This window comes from Mustela nigripes, chromosome 6 (genome assembly GCF_022355385.1).
Source record: "Mustela nigripes isolate SB6536 chromosome 6, MUSNIG.SB6536, whole genome shotgun sequence".
NCBI lineage: Eukaryota > Metazoa > Chordata > Mammalia > Carnivora > Mustelidae > Mustela > Mustela nigripes.
Window position 1 is genome coordinate 50,751,941 of NC_081562.1, and position 17,824 is coordinate 50,769,764.

The 17,824-nt window shown below is 40.5% G+C and overlaps 1 pseudogene; it reads left to right on the forward strand.

The window, feature by feature from the left end:
- LOC132020270 (metaxin-1-like) overlaps window positions 1–16,237 on the forward strand; it is a 28,794-nt pseudogene extending 12,557 nt beyond the window's left edge.
- The last annotated feature ends 1,587 nt before the right edge of the window (window positions 16,238–17,824 follow it).

Sequence of the window (17,824 nt, forward strand, 5' to 3'; positions counted from 1 at the left end):
ACAGGAAATATGTACTTAGCTCTAAGTTGGAGGCAGTCATTTTGAGACTAGGAGGGGGCAGATTGTGATCAGTGACAGTAGAGCAAAGAAATGGAGAGAAATACACGTGTTTTGGTGCCCTGGATAAAGCCTTGCCTGAAGAACTATTCATTAATATGACTGGACATAATTTGTTTTGTTTGAGACAGTTTAGGTCAGGGGCTTTCTGTGACCTTCATCCCATATATTTGCCATGGGGTTAAATGATTTAATATATGTAAAATGTTTAGAATCACACTTACACGTGGCATTTACTAGATTATGGCAGCAGAAATAACCGGCATAATACAACATACACGATGCAAAAATCTTCCCTTTGTCTTCTTTGTCCCTGGTGTTCAAGCAGCTTTTATTCCATTCCCCATTCCTTTAGGATTCTAACCACTCCTGAGTACCCTCTGCTACTGTGTCACCCCACTTTCCTCCCATTTTTCTGTCCTCTCTCCATTCATTTCATCTTTCCCACCTTCACTCCTTTTCCAAGGCTTGATGTGGCAAGTGGATGCAGAGTTTAGAATCAGGGAGAGAAACCCTGGAAGGTGATGAAGATAATGCTTTCAGGCCTATTAAAGCAAGGTCTCCGTCTTATACTATTTTATCTCTCTTCCTTCTTGCTACTTACAGTCATAGCCTTACTTACTTACTTACACTCCAAAGCCTCTGTTATTAATAAACAAATGATAATTTAAAGTTACAATCACGTCTCACCACACTGTTTGTGAAAACATACAGTTGGGCACATACCCCCTGAATATACATCCAATAGAAAGGCAACTTGCTCTTCCTTTTGATTCCATCCTTTGCCAAGCGTTCTATACTATTTTACACTTTGTCCTGTATTTTCCTTTCCAGTGAAATCTTTCCATCAAATATTTATGTGTAAGTATCTTTTATGTTCAGATGAGCAATCGTGTAGCACAAGGAAAAAATTCCATTGAGGTGTTTGGATGCTTCACAGTATGGACAACTGAATTTTTGGTGGCTTGGCGGCATCACTTCAGGACAGAATTTCTTTTGGGATGCAGTCCTAGCTTTAACACTTCTCTAAACTGTCATTATGAGGAGACAGCATAAAAATTACATTAATGTTGATACAATAAAATATTTTATGAATACAATACAGTCCTGATTACTAATCTGACTTCCCTTGGAACCTATAAAATACATAGACATTTACTGTGGGAACATTCTAGTTTAAATTTTAATGCAGAGTAAAGAAAAAGAGAATGATTCAGAAGACAGTATTTTTCTCCTGAAGCACTAACTTACACGTGATTCAAATTTATTTTGCCCAGTTATGTCTTCCCAAATCATGACTTAAATTATTTAATGTTGATCTTCTGGCTTTTAATCTACTTATTTCTTATCTGCTCATATATGCAGTCAACAAAGAACTATAGAGTGCCTACCATGTGCAAAGCCCTGTTCAAAGTATCAGTAAAAGGGAGAGAAGGAAAGAAAAGTGAATTAAGTCCTTTTGCCTAAGGAGCCTCCAGTCGATTAGGATGAGACCCAACACACAAATAACTCTAAAAAATAAATATGGAGCTGGGAGCTCTACAGGAGCAGGAGTATAGGTCAAACAAGAAATGGTTAATCCAAGAAAGAAGTGGAAAGCATGGGACATACATGTGACTTAAATTATCCCATTTAGAAGGATGGATGGAAGGGAGAGGTAAGAAGGAAGGGCAGAGAGGGAGGCTGGGCTGGACCACGGAGGGTCTTGAAGGCCCGTCTCAAAACTTCAGGGCTGACAAAAGCTGAAGGTTATTTGTAGGGACTTGAAAGCTCAAATCTGGGTTTCAGGGATTTTAATAGAATGCAAATGGTTACAGACTGGAGGCACTGGAACTGAGGATTTTTGTGCCCAATACTTAATTTTCCTTAGGTATGTATTGTTTCACCAACATTTGTGCCACGAAATGACATTTTTACTGACATAAATATTGGGGTTGACAGAATGAAGAGATGAAGCCTGAAGCCCAGTCAACTGCTGAAAATCTAGTCGTTGTGTCAAAACCAAGGATACTGAAACATTTGCTGAGAATGCTTCAGATGGCTCTGCGAGGAGCAGGGTTTCCCCCACGCTTGGGATGTTCACTGTGGATGGAGACGGCAAATTAGGCCCACCCTTCTTTTAATCCCATCATGCCGCACCATATGTTTGTAAATAGTGTTTTTTGTTGTGAGCCTAATTGAGGGAGATTTAGCGCTGTCCCTGGCCTATTTCTGACCCACAATTGTCTAAGATCTTGCATTCTCTGAAAAGTTGAAACAGAAAATCAGAGTAAATTACACATATCTGCTGCCTAAAGGATTTATGTTTTCCTTTTGTTTGTTCTTAAATATCATCATTCTACTCATCTGCTGACTTTTCAGTTGCAGGACGTAGGGCATCAAGCCAGATATCCTGTCCCGGTGCTCCCCTACCCTGCTTACGAAATTAACAGGGAAGGGAGGGCTGTGTGGATGGAGAAGACGAAAGAGGCAGAGGAAGTTCTTCTGTTTTCCTAAAGACCTCATCCAAAAATAAAAGGGAAATGTTAGTGTAGATACCGCTACAAAGAAAATTTCTGGTTAGCCAGAAGCTTGCAGTGTTGCAGCAGGCGCTGAATCACTTACTCTTACCCAAGGAGAAACACAGACTGCATGGATTTCAACAGCACATTGAAGCGCTTGGTAATGGCACTAAATCTCAGCCTAATGTGCTGATGGAAGGGGCCCACCTGCCGTGTCACCCAGGACTGGGTCTGAGTTAAAGTGTGTGATGACTTGCGGCTGGTCTCCGTCACCAGTGCTTGTCCCTGGGGCTCCTCTGTCTCGCTTTTGGCAACTATGCCCGTTCATCCTGTAGTCAACTAAGAAAGCAGACAAGGTTTGATTTCGCCATAGCTGCAGAGCAATCTGATCTTAATATTAATGTGCTGTATTTCGTGTTCCATCTATCAATAGAGCTCTTCCTTCCTCCTTTCTTCCCTTTCACTCAGCTTCCCTTCTCTTTCCTCCCTCACTTCATGCTTCCTTCCCCCTTTCCTTCCCTCTCTTTACTCCTTTCTTTCTTTCCCCTCCTCTCCCTTCCTTCCTTTCCTTCTTCACTCTTCTCTTCAAGGGGCAGCAAGTCACTTCATATTACGCATGTTAAGAGAAATTAAAAGAGAAATCGTATTATGATCAGGAAACAACACAATGCCGGAAGTTAATGGTACCTGTTGTCATCGGACTTACAACGTCGCAGGACACATGGGTTCCCCTTAAGGCTGGTGTGGAACTGTAGGTAGTTGGTGTTCCTGATCAAGGAAATCTGTACTTTGAAGGCATAGGAGAAATCATGCTGTTTTTCTGTCACACTAAGAACTGTAAACAAACCCCAGGCTTTTGTCCTGGCATGGTGTTCCCACCATTGATGCCAATAAGTGGTTTTGTGGGTACCCATTTCTGTGACTAAAGCAGCTGGTGGTGAAGCATCAGCTATTTTGCCTTCTGTGCTGTGATTGTAACATATTCTCACAGCTTTTAGGACCAAAGAACTCTACCAAGAGCCATACCAGAGACTCACCCTGGGTATGTTTCTTAGGGCTGCTATAACAAATTACCATAAACTCAGGGTCTTAACACAACAAAAATGTGTTACCTCACATTTCTGGAGGCCAGGAGGCTGAAATCAAGATGTCGGCAGAGTTGGCATCTTCCAGAGGCTCTGAGAGAGAAGCTGGTCTCTGTCTCCTAGCTTCTGGCGACTGCTGCAATCAATCCTTGGCAACCCTTGGCCTGTAGACTCATCACTCCAAGTTTTGCCACCACTTTCACGTGGCTTTCCCTTCCATGTATCTGTGTCTCAAATTTCCTCTCCTATCTCTATAAAGACAACAATAATTGTATTTAGCCCCCTGCCATGAATTCTCAAAATAAGATAAAAAAAATAAGATCATCCTGGATTCATGGGGGGAGGGGGGAAAATTAAGTTAAATTGTATCTCCAGTGACTCCAAAGTCAGATTTATAGGTATCAGCAGTTAAGACTTGGACATATCTTCTTAGAAGATATAGTTCAACCCAGTGAAACAACAACAACAAAAAATATCAAAGATTAAAATCTGTAAAGCCACTACAAAACCAAATCAACATTAAGCCAGTGGGAATGGAACTTTGAGCTCCAGGACTGATCTGAGACTTGTCATTAAACCACAGGAAAAACACACTCCTTTTATCCACAGACTTTTTATCTAGAATGGTTTCTGTTGAGTTTTGTAAAGGGTACTCTCCTTAAACACTGAGGTCTTGTTTATAATCATTCAGAAACCCAACAGAGGAAAACATTGCTGCTGAGTTTCTTCCAAATGTTTTACTTAAAAAATTAAAAATGAGGGGCTCCTGGGTGGCTCAGTGGGTTGAGCCACTGCCTTCGGCTCAGGTCATGATCTCAGGGTCCTGGGATCGAGTCCCGCATCGGGCTCTCTGCTCAGCGGGGAGCCTGCTTCCTCCTCTCTCTCTCTGCCTGCCTCTCTGCCGGCTTGTGATCTCTCTCTGTCAAATAAATAAATAAAATCTTTAAAAAAAAAATTAAAAATGACTGCAAGGAGAAAAACCATGTGGATGGCTTCACTAAAGATTACCTTGGGGTTAAGTACCATGCTCTATTAGCTCAGGCTTTCTCTCTCAGGAGACACAATTCAGAGAAAAGTCAAAAGTAGTTTTTATTCAATTTAGTGCTCTTAATACATAAAAGTCCAATGGTCAGTTTGAAAAAAAAAAAAGAAACTTGTCAACTTCACTCTTTTGATCTTCAATGAAAATCAAATGATAGCTTTCATTTAATCATCAGAAAGCTTTTGATAGACCATAGATTTCTCTTATTCTAATATTATGATAATGTTATACCCCTGCCTCAGAGTGGGGAAAAGTATAAGCCAGTGGCTCCAATAGATTAGGTTTTTTCTATAAGCAGAGCGGCTGGCACACTTTTATAATTGCTGACAACTCTGTCTTTAGGGACACCTCTGTTTTGTTAATACTTCTGCACACTCGATCAAGGAAAAACCCACATCTACTTCCCAATACATTTTTTGTTATCTCAGATATTGACTCTGTATGTAGAGAAGTCCTTTGAAAAGCAAATACGCCAGGAAGATGGCTCTGTGAGCACATCTTGTCCTCAATCTGAAGGAGTGGAGACAGTGGGTAACCATCTCAAGACCCTGGAGCAAATAGCAACATAGGACCTTACCTTGAAATTGAATTCTTAACATACATATTTAAATGGGACTACAATAATGCAGGCAACTATAGTGGTTTTCACATCATTTGCCATTTGGGATGACCCAAGTCTCTGAGTCCATCCAACAGTGTAGGTTAACAGGATCTTAATTTACCTTTTCACTTATCTCCAGAAAGAACTTCACCTGCAACCGTGAGCCAGAAAATGGTTGAAACTTACGCTATAATGTTAACTCCCATGAAAAGGTGGCTTTTGAGATGGAGCAGCGCTCAGATTTTGGACTCGAAAAACTGGCAGCAATTTGACAAGAACATGTAGTAGTTTGGCAATATGTTGACATGACTTCGATAAGAAAAACTTGTCAACTCTAACTCCTGGCTCTGTAGACATTTGGAGTTTCATATATCTGCACTCTCAGAAACACAGAATGGGACCTTCTATACACCCATGCAACTCTTGAATATATTTGTGGATCTAGCCACTAACACCTGTAAAAATACATATGAAATATTAACCTTAATTGAAATATGTTCATCATGCTTAATTGAAACATGCTCCCAGGAAAGCAGAGGAGGTTTCGCCTATGTAAAAAATGGAATAGACCCCGAAGGTAACACGATATTCTTCTATTGGTAGAGTTTTTTATTTAATGAAACTGTAAGCCAAATATCTCATGTGCCTGGCTCATTAACAATACTTATTTTTTTTATCAGAATTAATATTCTTCCCTATTTTCTTTGGAAATAGCAATATTGATGTTTATATGAAAGGCAAACAAATGACACAATGTTTCACATTTTCCAGTTTTTCACTGTGATATATTCATCCTCTAAAATTTCATGTTAGCACAACTAAAAACAAAGTGCTTCCACAGTTCATTTCAAGATAATATATTGCTCCATAAGAGCAAATGCAATGCAACTTGGGCTTCAGAACTGGAAGCTAAAGCAATCTTTGTACATGAGCTCATTAGATCTTGAACAAGGCTCTTTTCCTAGGTTTCAGACCACTGATAAGTTATTAAAAGATACAATTTCCGTGTGAGTGGCAAAACTTTTCAAACACACAGATGCAGATAAAGATACAGATACAGATCTATTTCAATGTACTAACTTGCAATGTTTTGAAGGGAATATCCTTGGCAGCCAAGAAAAAATTACAAACATGCAATTCTAACTGGAAAAAAAAAAGAGAGAGAGAGAGACAAAGTTTACAAGAAAAAGAAAAGCTGACTCTTTAGAATTTAGTGGTTCAGTGAATGATAGACCTCACTCAGCAAAATCATGTATCTCTAACCTCTACCTGTTTACTTTGTCACTAAAGCATATTAATACATGTTTTTATATGTAATTATCCATATAATGTTTCAAAAATATTAGAAATTTTTAAGAAGTTAAGCTCAGTTTGAAAACTCTAAGTCAGTCAACTTCTTTGACTCTTGGTAGAAGAAGCTGAGCATAAGCATCAAATTATGAGTAACTGAACTGAACTATGGACTGAACTATGAACTGGACTCTGTACTATGTCCTTAAATTCCTTGATTTCTTGGTGTATGCCAAGTATACACATATAAGCTTATGAATCTTCATAAAAATCCTTAGAAGTAGGCATCTTGCTGATTTCAAACAAGCAACCTGAAACTCAAGAGAAATTGGATTTCCCAATGTCACATCTTGAGTAAATAGTAGAATCTGCACTCTTAACCACAGCCTCCTAAAGATGACTCAAATTACTCATCGTGTATTTCCTAAAAGACTCACTTGCATATTATATACTCTATTTTCTATGTTAAATTAAGCAAAAATAATTTTCTCTTGTTTAAATAGAAAAATGTAGTGAAAAATGGGAATTTTAAGTTATTAAAATATTTGAGCAATGTACACTAACACCAAGTACTAAACAGAAAGGATGACATTACACATATTTTCATAGGAATAAGATCTTTCTGGAAGATCATAAATATTTAAGCATAAACATACCATAGAGTCGCAACCAGGACAATTTTTGATTCAATATGGAACTTTCTCTGTACAATCTGAATTTACTCATTAGTTGCCAAATATCCACTTTGCTTTGGAATGAGCAGATCTTTAAGCTAGATCTTAACTCTCAATATATTTAACCTCCAAGACCCCGAAAAGACCCTGGGAAAGTAGTCCACAATCATCAATTTTTATGTTCTTCCTTCATCTAGTTCAAATAGCTCAGTCTTTGCCAAGTCTCTCCTACTCGTTTTCTTTTATTTTTTTGCAATTGCTATAACTCTCCTATTTTATTTTATTCATCAATCACACATATGGCTTTAAAAGTTTAGCTTTACCTAAAATATCTATTTCCCCCTCAGTCAGAAAGAGAAATCCTGAGTCGTAGCTGGAGGCATAACTTTCCAGAATAAAGGAATTTCTTACATTTCTCAACTTCCTTTGCAGCCAGGTAAGAGTTGGTGAGTTCTAGACAATGGAATGGAAATGGAAGTAAGGAGTCCAAGAGTACGCTTCTTTGTGTTTTCTCATAGTGTCTGAAGCTGGGGGACACTTCTTTGAACATGAAGTGCTCTTGGAAAAAGGCTTCCCAACAAGACAATCACCTAAAAAGAGGTGGTCCCTGCCACTGGGGACTATTCCAACCAAAATCAATTGCCTTCAGACTTCGGAACATAAGAGAAATATTTCTAGTTTGCTAATTTATGTTTTTAAAAATAATTTGCAGCCAACCAATTTACCTAAAACAGCATATAATTTACTATCACCTTTAATCTTTGTTGCTTCTAAAATACCACAACAAAGAGTAGCACAAGTTAGTTTTCCAGTTCTGGTAGCAGGCGTAAACAAACAGATTGGGTGATCAGAACACTGCTACATTTCGATTGCCTATGAATTTGCTGTCTGGCTTAACTTTCTTATGCACATGGTACAAAGTGAATTTTCTTTGTTCTGATTAATATCTGACAAGGTCCAGTTCAACAGATTTTGTGGGTGAAAGGCTCTTTGAAATAGTTAAGTACCTGTGTCTCCTTACCCTACAAAGTTGTCTGAAATGGCACTTATGTCAACCACTGGGAATTAATTTGCATGCAAGTCTAGTGTTCTGTATTCTCAGGTGAGGGAGGTGGGGTAGAGATGTTTACTTGGTCAATCTTAAAGCTGCGAGGAGATCTTGGTGACTGAGGTTCAAAGTAGCTGCTGAGCTTAACTCAAGGAAGACCTCTCTCAGTAGAGGCAAGTCACTAACGGCACAGAGAGAAATACTAAAGGGACAGTTTAGCCAGCTTTGCCACAGCCTTGAATGGAATTTGAATAAGGGAGCCTGTAATGCTTTATCCTGAAGCCATGACTGGTTATCTAGATAAGCCACTGCGAGTCAGACTCTGCTCAAATGTTTAGTCAAATTCCATCCAACTGTAGCTCTAGAAAACCAGTCCTGTTTTTAGTCCAGATCAGACTACAGTAAACAATTTATTGAACTTTGTAAAATTCCAAAATGAATTTTATATCTAATTTCTCATAGGATATAGCAAAAAAGAATAATTGAGTGCTACCTAATTTTATATAGAATTTTAAGTACTTAAAAGTTTGAGTTTTGAGGTATTTATACTTAAAAGCCTTTGAAAAAGTGGTTGAATAACTATTTCCTTCTTGGATGGAGAAACAAATTTTCCTTTAACTTAAAAAAAAAAAATCACATTTGGGAGGCAGCCACCAGGGACAGTTTCACTTGGAAAGAGACTTTTTGAGAAAGTTCCAAGTGACTGAGAAAAGAGAATTATAATGGAATTTGCTCCACAACTTTTATTCTGACAGAGGGGCTATTCATCCTATGGAATTCTTATAAAATCACTGACCTGAACAATATGCTTCTGAGAATGTTTTCCTGCTTAGCTTATAAAGATATTATTATGTATCTATGATATAATCACTAGAAAATGCTCCCTCTGGGGCATTTGTTGTTTCTCTAATTATCATAGTTGATTGTGGAACTGATATCCCTGATGTGTGTAAAGGTATAATGGGAAATTAGATATAATCTTTTATGCAAACTGTATTTTCTGTCTTCATACTAGTGTTATATATAACAATTCTGTCAATTAAAGGACATCCTATAAACAGATTATTTTAATTTAAAGGGCCAAAAATGATTATAACAAGGTTATAGTGGTTCCTACAGTTATTTGCACTTTTGATGCCAAGACAAATCTATTTTCAACTATAAGCTCCAATATAAGTGAATTCTTTGGGCCTCAGTCTCCTTTCTGGGTGGCAGAGCTGAAATACCTCTTGTTTCACAGGACTGTTTTGGGGATAAAGACAGATGACATGTGGAAAGGGTCGAACACGGACTCATTGCTATCTATTATTACAGTTATCTTAGAATCTGTAATTCTAAAGTCCAAAGCCACTAATGATAGAAATACATATTATTTGGCATTGATTTTTCATTGTGAAACTGAGGAAAAGTAACTTGAGAAAGTTAACCGACTATGAAGAAATTGTACTCTTTAACTGTCAGGTCTTCTCACTTATTCAAAGTATTTGGGAAGATGAGAGATTAGGTTAATGTAAAACAGCCATGAAACAAAAAAGATTCTTCACAGTTGGCTTTGGAATGTGTTTGGTTCTTACATTTGAAAATTGGTGTGTCTGGTGGTCTAGATATTCACTTCAGAGAAAATGATGAAGACATCCTGAGGAGGTGCGGTTTGGGTGGAGAGAAAGATGCCTAACCCCCCTCCCGTCCCCCACCCCATCCAGTTTTTCCATCCAGCTCTTCCCTTAACACAATACTAGAAAATGTCTGCTTTCTCTTAACTGACAAAAAAATCTTTGCTCTCTCAAAACATCCTTAAAGTAGGGAGGTGGCTAAATATTTGATCTTCAAAGGGCTTGTCTTCATGCGAACTAAGTAGAGGAAATTGAAATGTCTAAAAAGCTATAATTAAGCAGATTCCATACTAACTGCATTGAACTTAAAAGCAAGTTTATTATGGATAACCTAAAACCTCCGATAAACCACCCAAGGACAATACTAATCAATCTCAGTGTGCTTTGAATACTATGAGGCATAGATCTGAATATGCCTTTAAAATAAAGCCTGCATCAATGCTTTTATCATTTACTTACTACTTTATTAAGTGGGCATCTAAAAACTGATACAGTAATAATATTAAACTGGAAATTTTTTTGAGAAAAAAATCACTTCCAAGAATTTCTTGAATTATTTTATTTTTGATGCAATATTGAATACATGATTTGAATCTAGGTAATAAGGCCCATTAAAGTGCCCATCAATAATGAAACTGCGAAGTATTTTTAAAGCCACACATGAATCTATGGCTAGTGAAAGTGAAGTAGGCTCTTCTTAACAATGGCATTTAGCAAAGCAAGGATGTTAAATCCAGTCTTCAGAAAATCCAGAGATAATAATATGATAGTAGGTTGGTTTGTTTGCTTCTAAGAATTAATTGCAGATCATATGTGTAATTGAAGAAAAAACAAATGAGCAAAGGGGAAAAAAAGAGTGAGCGGCAAACAAAGAAACAGACTCAACTAACTACAGAGAACAAACTGATGGATGCTAGGGCGGAGGTGGAGGGTGGATGGGGAAATAGGGGATGAACTCTGAATAATGTATGCAAGTGTTAAATCACTGTCTTGTATGCCTAAGGCTAATATAAAACTCTATGTTAACTATACTGGAACTAAAATTAAAAACATTAAAAAAAAAGGAATCAATTATAGAACAATTTAAAAAGGAAAAAATGTTTCTAAAATATTTAAAACAGAGCTTTAGAGAAACTTGATAATGTGTAATTGTACAGTGATTTTTTTTTTTTTTTAACATTCTAACAAGAGTTTGGGCTGCCATGTTAGATGAGTATTATGTGGATGACTATCCTGGGTCAGACATCAGATTATATAAAGTTAAACATGTTTCATTCTGCATTAGTTATCTGTTGCTATAAAATACATTTTTCCAAAATTCAGCAGCTTTGCTGGGTGGTTCTGGCTCAAAGTCTCTCATAGGCTGCAGTCAAGGTGCCATGTAGGGCTACAATCATCTGAAGGCCTGACTGGGGCTGGAGGATCCACTCCCAAGAAGGCTGTTGGAGGGAGGCCTTAGTTCTTTGCCACTTGGCCTTCTTTGACACATAGCAACTGCCTATGCGTAGAGACTGCATTTCCTTTTATGATCGAGTCTTCAGACTAGGAAAGCACACACTGGTACACTTGCCATCCTCTAGTCATTAGAATCAGCCACTAAGTTCAGCCTGTATGAACTGGAGGAGGGTAAACTCTGATACTTGAAGAGAGAACTATCAAAGGATTTGTGACTCCATTAAAACATATAGTCATATCACCGTAGAACTTCTCAGAGCCTTAAATACTCTAAAGTGAATCCAATAGTGTCTGTACTATTTCTCCAGCTTAGTTGACCACTGAACTCATTTTTGTGGATTATTTCACAGAACTGGTGTTCCACAGAGACACTTTAGAAAACATTGGAGCTTAACACTGCCATCATAAACACAAATACTTCTATAAGAAATATATAGTTGTCAGCTTTTAGTGAGGGCAATTTATTATTATCCTTGTGCTAGGTAACAGATTTCTAGGCCTTAGATAGTCAACTTTAGTCAATGAGTACTTATTTCTGTCTTTTGTGCCAGGCACTGTGCTAACCAACACTTGGCTATTTAATGGTCCTTGTCCCTTATGAGCCAATAAATGAGATACAATATAGAATACAGGGAAATAATAGCCAAGACATAGAGCATAAATTGTGCTTGCACAATTCTAAGTGCTTGGTACACATTAATTCATTTCATCTCCACAATAACCCTGTGAGGGTGATCCCTCTTTTACAGATGAGGAAACTGAGACAGGGAGAGGGTGCATCACATACTCAAGGTTATATAGCTGCAAAACGTGAGAGTGGGGATTTACATTGAGGGGAGTCTGTCTCCCAAGTTGAGCTCTTAGCATTATGAATATGGCACCGTAAGTATTATGCTACCAGATACTTACAGGAAAGGAGACTGCAGACAGTCCTGACCCAGAGGACTAGAGGAAAATGTCACAGCAGTAGTGACATCAGTCAGGCCTCAAAGGGTCAGCCAGATGGAAAAGGGAGAAAGGCAATACAGGGCCTCAGGGCCCAGTGTCCCCCAAGACACTGTCCTATTCCTGACTTGTGGGTTTAGAGAACGCTATTGTGAGTTGACAACACCACGCATGATACAGGGTTCTGGGGGAGGAAGCTGAAAAGCTAATGGCAATTACCTGGGAAGTAAAATCAGAACTAGAGTATTATGTAGCTCACATGTGAAAATGTTTAATATTAACATTCACCTTTGCAAAGAGAGATTCCCAGAGCCAAGAATATCTGCTTCACATAGCCTGGAATACGGGGTGTGGTGGACACTGCGATGCGCCACCCAGAATCCCTTCCAGGGATGAAAGACTTCCTCTCCCAGCTGCTGGGAGTGTTGCCAGCAGAGAGCCCTCAGCGGTCAGCCCCTCTCTCGGGATTGCATCTGCTGAAGAGAGCTGCCTTACCAAGGGCCATGACCCTTTCCTTGAATGCCGGCATCCAGTGACTTGTCAGTGTTGGGATATAAAGCCCAATTCTGGACAGCAGCAAGGGCCACCCCGGCTTTGGAGGTCCCCACACCGTCTGTTGCAGGCTCCATGGAGGCTGCATTCCAGGTTGACTTCTCATTCGGCCCAATCCTGCCATCATCTCTCCTCTTCTGCAGGAAGTGATCCCAAGAGACTCCATAATTAAACTCTTGAACTTCAACTCCATCTCAGGGTCTGCCTCCTGGAGAACCCAACCAGTGCCAGTCAGTACGACGAATGGCTGAGAAAGTGGATGCTGCCATGGAGTTGAACAGTTCTTGGCTGACCATCTGAATTCCTTCCCTGGGGTAGACAGTGCCCTCTGGTAAAAGAACACCGTACCACATAGTACCTGGTAACCTCTAGTACAAGGGCGTAGTGCAATTGTGTTCACCATGTTTGCCAGTGGTGAACTGGGATGGTAAAACAGTGCCCAGTGGAATGGAAATCACTGATGGGTGTGGTGTAATAGGATTTTAGGAAATGGGAAAGAGTAACGATGAGGATGATGGGATTGGTCGGCTATACCCACGCTCAACTGACGCTCTGGATAAAACAATTATGACAAAGCGCTAAGAGTGACTGACATTTAAAACCTCAGAGTGAAAGCCAGAGACAGGCTCCTTGGTAGCGTAAAGAGCCTTTCGTCTCCCAGAGGGAGGGCAGAGAAAACTGAAGGACAAACCAGGAGTTAATCATAACAGTAGCAGAGCTCAAAAGGTTAAGCTCCCAAACAAGACAGATCTGTTATGCCAATTTCAGGGCTCTGGAAGGAGGGTTTTGTGGTGGCAGGGGGTGACTGACCCTGGCACATGGACAGGACATCTGGATTTATGTACAGGAGAATCATGAATTCCCAGATTCCCCTGAACCTGTTGAGCCTACACCTGGGGCCCTCTCTTCATGTTAAGGGCTAGCATTTTCTCTTACTTGCTATGATGTCAATAGCTTAGATTCAGTCACGGTATAACCCAAACAAAGACATACTGGGCCTGATAAGGGTAGAAGGGGTCTGCACCCTCAAAGAGCTGTTGAACAGGCAGGAGCTTATGAAGATGCTCTGGTCTGGATTAGGTGAATGCTTGATGAAGGCTAGTGGAATGCAAGGCAGTGTAATGGTTAGTCTATCCAGAAATAGGATTTAACTACTCGGGCAAGGACCCTGGCAGATAGCACAAACACACAACTAAGATGCCTCTTAAGAATTGAGCACACTCAGTGAGGTAACCGTGCCAGAGTTGTCATGATAGACAGTGAGAGGTTTTAAAAGCTGAGTGAAATGGGCATGTGGCAGCAGATAACCTACACAGGGCCAGGAAACCACCAGAGGTCGTTCTGCTGAAACATGGGAGGAGCACCATTTGCCAAGCAACAGGGATATGCTGGTAGGGAGGCACCAGTATCTTTAAGGTCAGTGGTAACTGTCCTCTGTAAGCCATGGCTGGTGGTAGGAGAAGTCATCCTTGGTAGCAATGGGAGTGATAAGATCCCCTGCCCAAGAGAGACATAATTATGGTAAAGAGAGGCAAAGTCATAAAGGCAGACAGAGGGGGTCTATGCTCAGAGTAATACGGACATTGTTAATAGAACAGTGTCCCTAAGGGCAAAATAGCTGGGCATTGAGGGAGGATATTACTTAATCCATTAAATCAAAAGAGATTAAGGATAGATAACCAGGAGGCTGACGTCACTCATCCCAATATTTCTGAACCTGAGCCAATTTTTGGACCTGTAACCTAAAGAAGAGCTAGGTTCCCAGGAAGAAGGACCCTGAAATACCACAGCAAGTGAACACAGTAATGATTCGGCCATCCTTCCCTAAAGAAACTTATGGCCATTTACTAGGGGAAAGGGACAATGCCACCCAGACACTCAAAGCATTTCCTTGGCTCCCTAAACTCATGGGATCACACGGGAGCTAAATAATAAATGGAATTCCGGCCTGGGTCTGGCTCCTAGTGAGTCCACTGGGACTGTGGACAAACCCAGTGGTCATTTCCCTGGCTCCCAAATGTGTGACTGAAATAGATATACTTTGTAGCTCGTTGACCCCCTCCATTGGTTCTGAGCCTGAGGAGGTCAGAGTTATCCAAGAGGCCAGGAATAGCCAAGTAGAAATCTCTGAAACTGTCCCTTCCCCTCAGCCAAAATAGTAAATCAAAGACAATACTGCATCCCAGAGAAATGACAGGGAGGGAAAGAATGTTTGGACTGTCTCTACATTTCCTATTGAGATCAATACGCTTCCTAGCTAGGTCACTTTAGGAAATGAACATCAAGTTTATGTCATCATGAAGGCCTCCAAACTAAAAAAATAATTTCTAGTGATGATTTCATTATAGCCATTACAATCCAATTCTATTATGATGAAACTATTTGAAAAATCCACAAAACCTTTTAAAAAGGGGGTTTGCCTATATGCTATCTCAGGTACTCTTAAAAACACATTCAACTAAAAAGTGCTTATACTGTTTGCTAAGGGGAAAGAAAAAAAGCTTTTTAAAGAAACTGTTTTTGTCTGGGAGGGACGGCGGCGTCCATGGAACGGTGCTGCTGGTCAGGGTGGTGGGGAGCTACCGTCACTGGACCTGGACAGCCTAGCCATCCAACCCATGCCAGATTTACTGGTGGCCCACTCAAGGTGCACAAGATCACCAACCCCTGACAGAGCCCTTCAGGATTTCTGCCTGTCCCTCGGACCAACCATGAAGAGATCATTCGGTACCACACAAGATCATCACCCACCTTTGAAAAGAGAAGTACAATGCTGATGATCATCTGTCAGCCCGACATGGGGCGGACAACTTGGCCTTCATGTCTCTGCTCAGGGAGAAGCCGCTCGTGGGGCTGCTACATATTTCTCGGGAAGACACCAAGAACCAGGAGGATGTGACCCGAAAGTGGTATGCTGAAGCTCCACTGTCTCCGCTCAACTTCTTCCTGGCCGCCGGCAGCGCCAGTTTGCTGAGGAGATGCTATTTTGGGAGCACTGGCTTGAGAACGAGGTCGGACTGGAGAAGCAGCTGTACCGAGAGCCTCGGGAATGCCAAACCCTGTGTCTCGGCACCTAGGCTCTCAGAAATTATTTTCTGGAGCTGTCCCAGCTCCCCGGGACACCTGTGTCTTTGGCTCCGTTGCTCCAGGCAAAGCTGCCCGGTGGGAAGCTGCAAGCCCACCTTTGAGGGTTGCACAACCTCTGGGCCTACTGCACACACAACCTCAGCCTCCACTTCCCCTGAGATGGAGCTGAAGTGCCACTTCCAGGCCAGCCCTCGGTGGGCCCGGACACTGAGGAGCGACCACACAGGCACGGGAACAAGATCCTATCCGTGCCGGTGAGACTGACAGCCCTGTTAGCCTTGGGGTAGCCATGGGCTAGCTTTGCTCAGTCATGTTGTCTCTATCCTACGGGTAACCCTGCTTGAGCCCCAGGCACATGGTCTTTGGGCACGGCTGAGGATGGCAAAACAAGGAGGAATGATTTGTCCTCACACTCGCAGGACTGATTTTTCCAGCACCATGCATTCCAGAGGCTCCAGTGTTTCCCCATTGTTGGTATGACTAGAAATGGAATGCCACTCCCACAGTAAACACAATCTGTCCACAAACAAAACACAATCTTTGTGAAGCGCGCGTGTGTGTGTGTGTGTGTGTGTGTGTGTATGTATGTGTTCATGTGTAGAGATGGTATAGTGGCTCTATTAATTTCTTGGCCCTTAATGACTTCAGTTAATAAAATAGGAAATCTAAGACTGACCTCCCAGAAAATAATAAAATGCATGCATTAGCCTTCTCTCCTTCCCTTTCTCTTTCTTATCTCATCAACCTTCTTGCCTCCAGTAACTTCTTGTGATGTTTTAAGGACTATGGCAGAGCATCCAGAAAAATGAGACCAGATTATAGTGTTCAGCAATTGCTATGTTTTCCTTTGCAGAGAGACTTTACTTTTTGTTGTTGTTTCGAAAGAGAGTTTTAAGTAGGTAAAATTTAGGGAGAGCATGATCTAATGGGAAGATTTTTTTTGACATTTCAGTGGAGCAGGCTTCATGGGTCTTTTCTAAAAGGGGGAACTTCGTTCCTTGGAGTTTTGCTTCAGACAAGATGGCAATAGCACATTGAGGGATTCCCGGACATTACAAACTGTATCTTTTTCATATCCCTGCATACTTCCCACAACTAATACATTGTTTGGCAGTAGGTGATGAAAAGCACAGGGGTCTGGCAGTTGGTAAATAGTTCTGATCTCCCATGTATTCCCGTAAATGTTCATGAGTTCTCCATATTCACCTGATCAGGGTAGACAAGGTCCTGCCCCATGTGACCTAGTCTCCATTCTGGGTGCCTTCCCCAATGGTTAAAGATGTAATAGGAACAGAGAACAGTTATTTAGAATTATTTCATGTCAACTATTCTTGCTCTTAAAATACAAAAACAGAATGTCATGAAATTTACATTTGACCCTTTTTGTTATTAATGTGGTGTTATATATGTTTGAATAAAAACAGTTAATGCATGTGAATCATTTAGTTCTAGCACTAGAAAAGACCTCTAAAAGAATCTGAACAAGACTGAATTATTACTATCTTCATTATTACTATCATCTACATCATACTACATACTATGGATCATAGAGCACCCACGTTTTATGTGGTCAACATAGTGTTTTCAACTTTTTTTTTTTCAATGTTTGCCATTTTTAGAATTAGGTGGTAAAAGGGTACCCGGGTGGATCAGTTGGTTAAGTGTCTGCCTCTTGATTTCCACCCAGGGCAGGATCTCAGGGTTGTGAGATCGAGATTGGGCCTTGTATCGGGCTTTGCGCTGGGCAAGGAGTCTACTTAATATTCTCTCCCTCTCTCCCCCCCCCCCCCCCCGCTTTCCCTCTCTCTAAAATAATCATAATAATAATAAAAATAAAAGTAATAATAATAAAATTAGTTGGTAACATTTAAAAT